Source organism: Molossus molossus, unplaced genomic scaffold (assembly GCF_014108415.1).
Source record: "Molossus molossus isolate mMolMol1 unplaced genomic scaffold, mMolMol1.p scaffold_m16_p_5, whole genome shotgun sequence".
Lineage (NCBI taxonomy): Eukaryota > Metazoa > Chordata > Mammalia > Chiroptera > Molossidae > Molossus > Molossus molossus.
This window is the reverse complement of record NW_023425388.1, coordinates 71781062-71793154: the sequence shown is the minus strand read 5'-3', so window position 1 is coordinate 71793154 and position 12093 is coordinate 71781062.

Below are 12093 nucleotides of genomic sequence, written 5' to 3'. Positions count from 1 at the left end.
GACTTGGTTTTGTCGACCATTAATGGGAAACACCTGGGAACTTTAGTTGAGCATGTATAGTGGATGCTATTGTCTGCTTCTTAGATTCCTCCTTCAGAACTAAAGGAATAATACCCTAAGCTGAGGGGTGGCCATCTGCAGCAGAGAACTATATACCTTACAAAAAATAGTCCCTAGTGTGCTACTGGTTCTTGGTAGAAATAGAACACCTGACCATGGGATACCAAATATCTATGCAGCCAGAATTACCCATCATGTTTTGTCAGATCCCCAACAACAATCATAAGAAAAAAACTTGTACATCTGGCATCAGGCATGAGCAGAACAGAGAACACAAATGAGCTGCACAGTAGGTGGCCCAGACTTCTATGTCATGCACCATTCTTGAACTGATGCCCCATCCTTAGCTCACACTTATGGGCACATAGGGATGAGGGGGAAAGCTTAATTTGGTTTATAGATTGATAAGATCAGTTTGTAGTTGTAAGCCAAAAATAGACTATTGCTGTACTTCATGGGAGCAGCCCCACTCGGGAGTGTTTCTAAAAGATAGGGATGAGGGGAATTCTTCCTAATGGATAAAGCCTCAGGCAGTATGCCTGTCAAATACTTGGAGGACTTCCAGTGAAGATGGCGGGTAGGTAATCGCATCCTCCCACAACCACATCAAAGTTACAACTAAACTACAGAACAACCATCATTCTAAAACACCTGAAACCGAGCTGAATGTTAGTCCTACAACTACGGAATTAAAGAAGCAGCTGCATGGAGACTGGTGGGAGAGGCAGAGGCTTGACGGGCTGGTCCCACACCCACGTGTGGCGGATAAAAATCAGGAGAATTCATCGGCTGGGAAGGTCCTCCCTGAGGACTGAGGGGTCCCCCCACACACACCAGGTGCCCTGCTCAGAGTTCCAGTGCCAGGAAGAGAATCCCCATAACTTCTGGCTGGAAAAAACAGTGGGAACTGAGGCTCAGGGAAGCTGAAGCAGCTGGAGCCCCAGGCAGCTCCTTAAAGGGCCCGCGCACAGACTTATCGGACTATCTCCCTTTAAGCTTGGAGTGGAGGCAGCTCGTGGGGCACCAGAGACATACAGGGAAGAACTGAGCTGTTTGGCATTAGAGCAAGGGCTGGAGAGAGGGCTTTCTCCAGGACAAATGTGTTGTCAGAGGCCTTTGTTCCTTTGGTGAGCCCTTCCCTGGGGCAGCAGACATTCACCATATCTGGGACTCCAGCAACCTGGCTCACACTTGTTGCCCCATCCTGGTGATTCCCTGAGGCCCCGCCCCACCCAACTTTCAGGCCCACCCAAGATTGGCCTGTCTTGGATCCTGCTTCAGGTTTTCATAAATACTTTCAAACAAACAGCATCTGGTCTCAGCTAGCCTCATACCTCTCATTAAGTAATACATAGAAACAAACACAGGGAGGCGGCCAAAATAAGGAGACAAAGAAACAGGTCCCATATGAAAGAACAGAACAAAATCCCAGGAAAAGAACTAAGCAAAATGGAGATAAGCAACCTAACAGATGCTGAGTTCAAAATACTGTTTATAAGAATGCTCAGTGAGGAGGAGAGAAAAATGGCGGCGGAGTGAACGGAAGCTACACAGACTGTCTCCCAGAACCAAACTGGAATTACAACTATAACACAGACAAATTGACGGGAAAAAGCAATAGAAAAGCAGCTTGCGAGGACCATAGAACCAGGGACACTGACTCCATCCTGGAGAGGGAGCCACAAACAGCAGAACACCAACACCCAAGGGAAAACTTGACAGGCTCCAAAGCCCACAGTGATAGCCAAAATGGTGAAACACAGAAACAGAAGCCAAATGAAAGAGCAAGAGACCTCCACCGAAGATGAGTTCAATGTGGAGCAATTAGGCATGTTAACAGAGCTAGAATTCAGAGCCATGATCTTGAGGAAGCTGAACAGCATGAGTAAGGACATAGAGACACTGAAAATAAGCCAATTGGAAATTAAGAACACTCAGTGAACTTAGTGAGAACCTCAGTGGACTTAGTGAGGGCCTCAAGAGCATAAAAAAGGACCAGTCAGAAATGAAGGAGGCACTAATTGAAATAAGGAATAATTTACACATATTCAATAGTAGAATAGGTAAAGCCAAGAAGCAAATCATCAATTTGGAATATAAGGAGGCAAAAAAACACCCAATCAGAACAGCAAAAAGAAAAAAGAATAATAATAATAAAAAAAACCCCGAGGATAGTGTAAGGGACCTTTGGGACAACTTGAAGCATGCCAACATTCGCATCTTGCGGGTGCCAGAAGGAGAAGAGAGAGAACAAGAAATGGAAAACCTATTTTGAAACAATAATGGCAGAAAACTTCCCTAACTTGGTGAAGGAAACAGACATACAAGTCCAGGAAGCACAGAGAGTCCCAAATAAGATGAACCCCAAGAGGCCCACACCAAGACACATCATCATCGAAATGCAAAAGGTTCAAGACAAAGAGAAAATCTTAAAAGCAGTAAGAGAAAATCAGTTAGTTACCTACAAGGGAATTCCCATAAGACTGTCAGCTGATTTCTCAAAAAAAACTTTGCAGGCCAGAAGGGAGGGGCAAGAAAAATTCAGAGTGATGAAAAGCAAGAATCTACAACCAAGATTACTCTATCTTGCAAAACTGTCATTTAGAATTGATGGCCATATAAAGACTTTCCCATACAAGAATAAGTTAAAAGTGTTCATCACCACCAAACCGTTATTATGTGAAATGTTGAAGGGTCTTTTTGAAGAAAAAGATAAAATATATAAACAAACAAAATGGCAATGAATACATATCTATCGACAATTGAATCTACAAACTAAATGAACAGGCAGAACAGAAACATTCTCATAGATACAGAGAACATTTTGTTGGTTGCCAGATGGAAGGAGGGTTGGGGAATGAATGAAAAAGGTGAAGGGATTAAGAAATACAAATTGGTTGCTAGACCAAGGAAGGGGGCTAGGGGGTGGGAAGAAATAAACCAAAAAACTTATATGTAACCAATGGACACAGACAACAGTGTGGGAAAAGGCATGGGAGTGGGGCAGGAGTGGGGAGAAGGGGATCAATAGGGGAAAAATGAAGAACATCTGTATTACATTCAACAACGAAGATCAAAAAATAAATAAAACAAAATAAAACATTAAAGCTGAAAAAAAAAATACTTGGAGGGAAGAACATATATGATTCATGGGTAGCAGTGAATGAGTTGGCCAGTAGACTCTGCAGAATCTAGGAAACAATGTCTTAGCTAGGTGATGTCAGCCAGCTTCTGTCAATGATGGCACAACAGACACATTAGTGGACTAGCAGATGAGAAATGGAATCACCATCCTAGCAGGCTAATTGACCTTGATCATCAGGAAAAGGTAGTTCTGCTCTTATAGTAATGGAGACAGAAAAGAATAATCACTTGTCCAATTTTGATGGTAATGGACAAGTACAGCAACCATGGCCTAAATGGTGGTGAACACAAAGGCTAATCATGACCTCAAAACATGGGCTCCCACTTGCTAAGTCTGATCTACTAACTGCCACTGTTGAATATCCAGCCTGCCAGCAACCAACACCAGCATTGAGCTCCCAAGAGGGCTCCCACTCTTTTCTTTAAACCATTTTTTGTTGCTGTTAATCCTCACCCAAGGATATTTTTTCATAGATTTTTAGAGAGAGTGTAAGGGAGTGAGGGAGAGAGAAAGAGAGAAACATCTATGTGAGAGAGACACATCAATTGGTTGCCTCTCATATGACCCTGATCGGGGCCAGGGATCAAACCTGCAACCCACATATGTGCCCTTGACCTGGAATCAAACCCGAGACCCTTCGGTCTGTGGTCCAACACTCTAAACACTGAGCCAAAGTGGCCAGGGCTATAACTATTTTTTTTTTATGTTATGAATATTAGCTTTATTTTTTTTTAATTTAAATTTTATTTTTCAATTACAGTTTATGTTCAATATTATTCTGTATTAGTTTCAGGTGTACAGCATAGTGGATAGACAATCATAGACTTTACAAAGTGTATTCTCTGATATTTTCAGTACCCACCTGGCATCATAACATGCTTATTACAATATTATTGACTGTATTTCCAATGCTGTACTTTACATCCCCATGACTATTTTGTAAGTACCAATTTGTGCTTCTTTTTATTTTATTATTATTATTTTTAATTAATTAATTATTTTGGTTACAGATGTTTCTCCTCCCCCCCCAATGATTCCCCCTCCCTGTCCCTCCCCAACCTGTCCCCACCTTTGTTGTCCATATCCATTGTTCATGCATACATGCATATAAATTCTGTGGTTTATCTCTTCCCCACCACACCCCCTTCTGGGGATTGTCAGTCTGTATCCCACTTCCATGCCTCTGGGACTACCCCATTCCTCAGACTGTTATGTTCATTATATTTTACAAATAAGTGAAATCATATGATACTTGTCTTTCTCTGTTTGGCTTGTTTTCCTTAGGATAATACTTTCCAGGTCCCTCCATGTCGTCTCAAAGGATAAGAGATCTTTCTCTCTTACAGTTGCATAGTACTCCATTGTGTATATGTACCACTGCTTTTTTATCCATTCGTCTACTGGTGGACATTTTGGCTGTTTCCGGATCTTAGCTATTGTAAATAGTGCTGCTATGAACATGGGGGTACATATATTCTTTCTGATTGGTGCTTCAGGCTTCTTAGGGTATATTCCTAGAAGTGGGATCACTGGGTCAAATGGCAGTTCAGTTTTCAATTTTTTGAGGTAATACCACATATTGTTTTCCATAGTGGCTGCACCAGTCTGCATTCCAATCAGCAGTGTACTAGAGCCCCTTTTCTCCACACCCTCGCCAACACTTGTTGTTTGATGATTTGTTGATGGCGGCCATTCTGACAGGTGTGAGGTGATACCTCATTGTTGTTTTAATTTGCATCTCTCTGATGATTAGTGATGTTGAGCACTTCTTCATATGTCTCGTAGCCATTTGTATGTCCTGTTTGGAGAGGTGTCTATCTAGTTCCTCTGCCCATTTTTTAATTGGGTTCTTTGTCTTCCTTTTGTGGAGTTGTATGAGCACTCTCTATATATTGGAAATTAACCCCTTATCTGATATATCATTGGTAATTATGCTCTCTCATACAGTGGGTAGCCTTTCCATTTTGATGATTGTATCTTTTGCTGTACAGAAGCCTTTGAGTTTGATGTAGTCCCATGTGTTCATTTTCTCCTTTGTTTCTGTTTCCTTAGGTGTATCAGTGAAAATTCTGCTGCATATAATGTCTGAGATTTTGTTGCCTACAGTTTCTTCTAGGATTTTTATGGAATCATGAGTCACATTTAAGTCTTTCATCTATTTTGAGTTTATTCTTGTGTATAGAGTAAGTTGATGGTCTAGTTTCATTTTTTTTTGCATGTAGCTGTCCAATTTTTCCAGCCATTTATTAAAGAGGCTGTCTTTATTCCACTGTATGCTCTTGCCATCTTTGTCAAATATTAATTGAGCATATTGCCTTGGGTCCATTTCTGGGTTCTCTATTCTGTTCCACTGGTCTATATGCCTGTTCTTGTGCCAGTACCAGGTTGTTTTGATTACAGTGGCTTTGTAGTATAACCTGATATCTGGTATTGTGATCGCTCCAACTTTGTTCTTCTTTTTCAAGATTGCTGTGGCTATTCAAGGTCTTTTTGGTTCCATATGAACTTTTGAAGTATCTGTTCTAGTTCTGTGAAGTATGTTGTTGGTAATTTGATGGGGATTGCATTGAATCTATAGATTGCTTTGGGTAGTATGAACATTTTAAAGATGTGAATTCTTCCAATCCATGAACAAGGTAAGTGCAATTTCTTTTTTCAATGACCTGTAGTTTTCTGCGAATAGGTCCTTTATTTTGTTGGTTAAGTTTATTCCTAGGTATCTTAATTTTTTTGCCGCGATGGTAAATGGGATTATTTTTTTAGTTTCTCTTTCTGTGAGTTCATCATTGGTGTATAGAAATGCCATCAATTTCTTAACGTTAATTTTGTATCCTGCTACTTTGCCAAATTCATTTATTAAGTCTAGTAAATTTTTGATGGAGTCTTTGGGGTTTACGTAGAGTATCATGTCATCTGCGAATAATGGCAGTTTCACTTTCTCCTTTTTTATTTGGATCCTTTTTATTTTTCCTTCCTGTCTGATTGCTGTGGCTAAGACTTCAAGTATGATGTTAAGTAAGAGTGGCAGAAGTGGGCATCCTTGTCTTGTTCCTGTTCTTAACGGAAATGCTTTTAATTTTTGCCCATTGAGTATGATGTTGGCTGTAGGTCTTTCATATATGGCCTTTATTATGTCAAGGTATGATCTCTGTATTCCCAGATTGCTGAGCGCTTTTATCAGAAATGGGTGCTGGATTTAGTCAAATGCTTTTTCAGCACCTGTTTATATGATCATATGATTTTTATCTTTCATTTTGTTTATGTGGCGTATCACATTTATTTTTTTATGAATATTGTACCAGCCTTGCATCCCTGGGATGAATCCAACTTGGTCATGGTGAATAAGTTTTTGATGTATTGCTGGATTTGATTTGCTTGTATTTTGCTCAGGATTTTGGCATCTATGTTCATCAGGGATATTGGTGTATAGTTTTCTTTCCTTGTAGTGTTGTTTTTTGGTTTTGGAATTAGAATTATGCTAGCCTCATAAAACAACTTTGGAAGTTTTTCTTCTTTTTGAATTTTTTGAAATAGTTTGAGTTGAAATAGTTTGAATATTTGGTAGAATTCCCCCATGAGGCCATCCGGGCCTGGGCTTTTGTTTGCTGGGAGAGTCTTGATTACATCTTCAACTTCTTTCATTGTTTTTGGTCTATTCAAGTTTTCTGTTTCTTCTCAGTTCAGTTTTGGGAGACTATGTGTTTCTAGAAATTTGTCCATTTTGCTTAGATTGTTGAATTTGTTGCCATATAATTGTTGACAATATTTGTTAACAATCCTTTGTATTTCTGTGGTGTCATTTATTATTTCTCCTCTCTCATTTCTGATTTTGTGTATTTGGGTTCTCTCTCTATGTTTCTTGGTGAGTCTAGCTAAGGGTCCATCAATCTTGTTTGTCTTTTCAAAGAACTAGCTCTTTGTTTCTTTGATCCTTTGAATTGTTTTTTTTGGTCTCCATGTCATTTATTTCTGCTCTGATCTTTACTATTTTCTTTCTTCTACTTGCACTGGGTTTTTTGTTTTTTGTTTTGTTTGTTTGTTTGCTCTCTAGTTCTTTAAGTTGTGAGGTAAGATAGTCTATTACAAATGTTTCTTGTTTCTTGAGGTAGGCCTGTGGTACTATGAACTTCCCTCTCAGAACTGCTTTCTCTGCATCCCATAGATTTTGTGTTGTTGTGTGTTCATTTTCATTGGTCCAGGAATTTTTAAATTTCTTTCTTAATCTCCATGGTAACCCATTCATTGTTCAATAACATGCTATTTAGCCTCCATGTTTTCAAATGTCTTTGCATGTTCTTGTTGCTATTGATTTCTAGTTTCATGCCATTGTCGTCTGAGAAGATGCTTGATATGATTTCTGTCTTCTTGAACTTGTAGAGACTTCGTTTGTGTCCTAACATGTGGTATATCTTTGAGAATGTCCCATGTGCACTCAAGAAGAATGTGCATTCTGCAGTTGTGGGGTGTAATTCTCTGTAGATATCTATGAAATCCATTTGATCTAGCGCTTCATTTAGAGTCTGTGTTTCCTTGTTAATTTTGTGTCTAGAAGATCTATCCAGTGATGTCAGCAGGGTGTCAAAGTCCCCTGCTATGATTGTATTGCTGTTGATTGCTCCTTTGAAGTCCTCCAGAAGATTTTTATGTTGGTGCACCTATACTGGATGCATATTTGTTTACCAAGGTTATATCTTCCTGTTGGATAGATCCTTTCAATATTATGTAGTGGCTTTCTTTGTCTCCAGTTATAGCCTTCATTTTGAAATCTACTTTATCAGATATGAGTATTGCTACCCCAGCTTTTTTTTTTTTTTTTCCTTTTTATTTGCTTGAAAGATTTTTCTCCATCCCTTTACTTTCAACCTACGTGAGTCTTTTGTTGTGAGGTGGGTCTCTTGTAAACAACATAAATGTGAGTCATGCTTTCTTATCCAGTCAGCTACTCGGTGTCTTTTTATCAAAGCATTCAAACCATTCACATTTAAGGTGATAATTGATATGTACTTATTTACTGCCACTTTTTGTCTTGCAGTGCTGGTTTGGTGTTAATATATTTTCTTAACATTTTTTGTCTGGGATGCTCTTTATTTGACCTTCTATTTTGAGTGATAGCCTTGCTGGATAGAGTAGTCTTGGGTTCAGATTCTTGTTTTTCATGACCTTGATTACTTCATGCCACTCCCTTCTGGCCTGTAGTGTTTCTGTTGAGAAGTCAGCTGAGAGCCTAATGTGTTTTTTTTTGTGTTTTTTTTTTTTTTGTAGGTAACCTGTTGCTTATCTCTTGCTGCCTTTAGGATTCTCTCTTTGCCTTTACTTTTTTGGCATTTTTACTATGTGTCTTGGTGTGGGCCTGTTTGGGTTCTTCTTACTTGAGGCTTTCTTGTGCTTTCTGAACTTGAATGCCTTCTTCCTTCACCAAGTTAGGAAAGTTTTCGGTCACTATTTCTTCAAATATATTCTCTAACCCTTGCCCATTTTCTTCCTCTTTGGGGGCTCCTCTGATGTGAATGTTATTATGTTTCCAGTTGTCCCACAGTTCTCTTAAGCTGTCTTCCTGTTTTCTTAATTGCTTTTTCCTTTTGGTTTTCTACTTGGCTGATTTTTTCTACCCTGTCTTCTAATGCACTGTTCCAGTCGTCAGCTTTCTCTACTCTGCTGGTTAGTCCTTCCAATGTGTTCTTAATTTTTGCTATGTCATTCTTCATTTCCATGTGGTCGGTTTTCAATGTTTCTAATCTTTACTCATGGTGCCGATGTCCTTACTCATGCAGTTGAGCTTCCTCAAGATCATGGCTCTGAACTCTACCTCTGATAATTTTCTTAGCTGCATTTCATTGATCTCATCTTCAGTAGAGTTCTCTTGTTCTTTCATTTGGGTTTTGTCTCTTTGTTTCACCATTTTGGTTATCTCAGTGGGTTTTGGAGCCTGCTAAATTTTCCCTGTGGGTGTTGGTGTTCTGCTGTTTGTGGCTCCCTCTACTGTGTTTGGCTGAGCCTGGGTGGGCCCATGTTAAAAACCACTGTTAAGTCTTACTTTCCTGGGTAGATTTGCAAGTCCAGGAAAGGTTCAGTTATCCTCTAGCTTTTTTCTGGTGGCTAGTAGTCTCAGTTACTCAGTCCTTGGAATGTAGCCCTGGTGTTCTACATAAGAGGATTTCCAGAGGGTGGAATAGATGCTGGTTATTAATGAGCCTCAATTTGCATTTCTTTGCCTCACCTGGGAAAGGCTGGATCTTTGAGTGACGGGTGCTGCTGCTTTTCCCCACAGCTCGGCGAAGGAGCACACTGGCCACCGTCCTTTGTGGCTGCAACTCAGCAAAAACTCTGAGTGCTCTCCAAATCTTAGGTGTCCCCACAGAGTTTCAGCCCAGTCTTCCCTCCCTCTGCTGTAGCCCCCAAGTGACTGGGTATGGCTATTTTAGCATTCTGTCCCAGCTCTCTGCACTGTGGAGTGAGCTTGGTCTTTATTCCCCAAGGGCACTGCTCACAGCTAAGACTGCTGCTGTCCATGGGCTCCCAGCCCGCCACCCTCTTGTGCCTCCGCAGATCCTGCCAGTTTTCCTGGTTATATGGTCCTGTCCTGCTGCTTTTCTGTTGCTTTTTTCTGAGGATTTGTCTTTATTTTAGTGGTAATTCCCGTGTGGTCCTGGGAGATCCTCTGTGTAGCTTCTATTCACTCCGTCTCCATTTTCACATCTTCTATGCCAATCTTGTGTGCAGCTGGGTTACACAGGCCCTTCTGGTGCCCCCACACCCTGCAGGTCCTGCAGGTAACTGGATCGCACAGTCCCTTTGGAGACCCGGCTTTATGCCTATGTTATGGATTGCTGGGTCGCATAGGCCACTCTGGTGTTGAAGCACCCCACAGGCCCCGTGGGTAACTAGATTGTGCAGTCCCTGCTGGGTCACACAGTCCTCTCTGGTGCTTCAGCACCCTGCAGGTCCCATGGGTAACTGGATTGCACAGTCCCTGCTGGGTCACACAGGCCTCCCTGGTGCCCCCTCACCCTGCAGGTCCCATGGGCAGGTAGCTAGATTGCACCAGTCTCTCTCGGGCTCCGGCTTCCCACTGCTATTGTGGGATACTGGACCGCACAGGTCTCTGTGGAACTCCAGGTCCCACCGCTGGTGGCTGGGGAGTGCTGCTGTCCTGTGGGCTCAATTCCTGCTCAGCTTTTGCTGTAGTTTTTGGGGATGGGTCTCAGCTGCTAGTCTGTGCTTCTGTTGCCTGGGGATGGATGTCTGCTCCCCAGCCTCTGTTGTTGGGGGTATATCTGATCGGGCTGCTACTATGAGGGATGGTGCTGGGCTTCAGGCTGTCTGCAGCTTCCGCAACAGGCACCTTGGGAGTTCCACTACTGTGCACCGGTCTGTGTTGATACAGAGTGTCCACTGGTCCGATGGTGCCAGGTGTGCTGGTGGGCTCAGGTTGCTGGTCTCTAGCCGCTCCCACTGCCTCCTCCCAGAGAAGACCTGGGATTTTCCAATATGGTGGGACCTCCCCATTGTGCAGGGAGAAGCACCCTGTAGGGCTGCTTACCGCGGTAGCCAGCTGCTCCCATCCACAGCACAGAAACTTTCTGCTCCGAGTCTTTGCACTGCTCGGGTTTGGTCATCCACCTTCATGTCCACTCACACTCTCTCACACCCTTGCTCACTCTCTCACACTCTCACCCTCCCTCTGGTCCTGCCCGCCGCCATCTTATCTCCAATTTGTACTATTAATCCCTTAACTTTTTTCACCCAGTCCCCCAAACCCCCTTCCCTCTGACAACCATCTGTCTGTTCTCTGTATCTATTAGTTTGTTTCTATTTTGTTTGTTTATTTTGTGCTTAGATTCCACATATTAGTAATATCGTATGGTATTTATCTTTCTCTGTTTGACTTATTTCACTTTGCTTAATATCCTCTAGGTCCATCCATATGGTTGCAAATAATTAAGATTTCATTCTTTTTTATTGGCTCTAACTCTTTTTTTTTTTTTTATCCTCATCCTAGGACATTTTTCCTTTTTTTTTTTTTTAATCCTCACCTGAGGACATTTTTGCATTTTTTGTTCAGACAGAGCGGGAGGGAGAGAGAAGAAGAGAGAGAGAGAGAAACATCGATGTGAAGGGACACACCGAGTGGTTGCCACCCGCACGACCAACCAGGGCCGGGGACAAACTGCAACCGAGGTACGTGCCCTCAGCGGGAACCGAACCCGGGTCTCTCTGTACCGCAGGCCGACGCTCTAACCGCTGAGCCAAACCGGCCAGGGACATTTTTCCATTTTTTGCACAGACAGAGTGGGAGGGAGAGAGAGGAAGAGAGAGAGAGGGAAACATCGATGTGAAAGGGACACATCGAGTGGCTGCCACCCGCACGACCAACCAGGGCCGGGGACAAACTGCAACTGAGGTACATGCCCTTAGCGGGAACCGAACCCAGGTCTCTCCGTACCACAGGCGGACGCTCTAACCGCTGAGCCAAACCGGCCAGGGCCAATCAGCTTCTTAATGTACAAGTTTATTACAATGAGCTATTCTATCTTGTAATTCATCTTGATAGGAATTCACTGGAATTGGCACATATTCCAGTATGGACTTACTTTTTCTACTTATACAACTTCAGCCAGACAGTACTTATGTAGCATTTGATTCATTGGCATAGAATACTGCCAAACATTGCATCAGACAAAGGTAATTGCTTATATCAATGGGGGTATGTCTGTGTGCACATGACCACGAGACCCACTGCTTCTATCACGTATCACACCTCCCAGAAACTACACGCTTAATGGAAAGTGCAACAGCTTGTTGGCTGCACAATTGAGGCATCAGCATGGCGATCATACCTTCTGATGATAATGTACCAGCCTTCAGACACAGTATACACTCTAAATCAA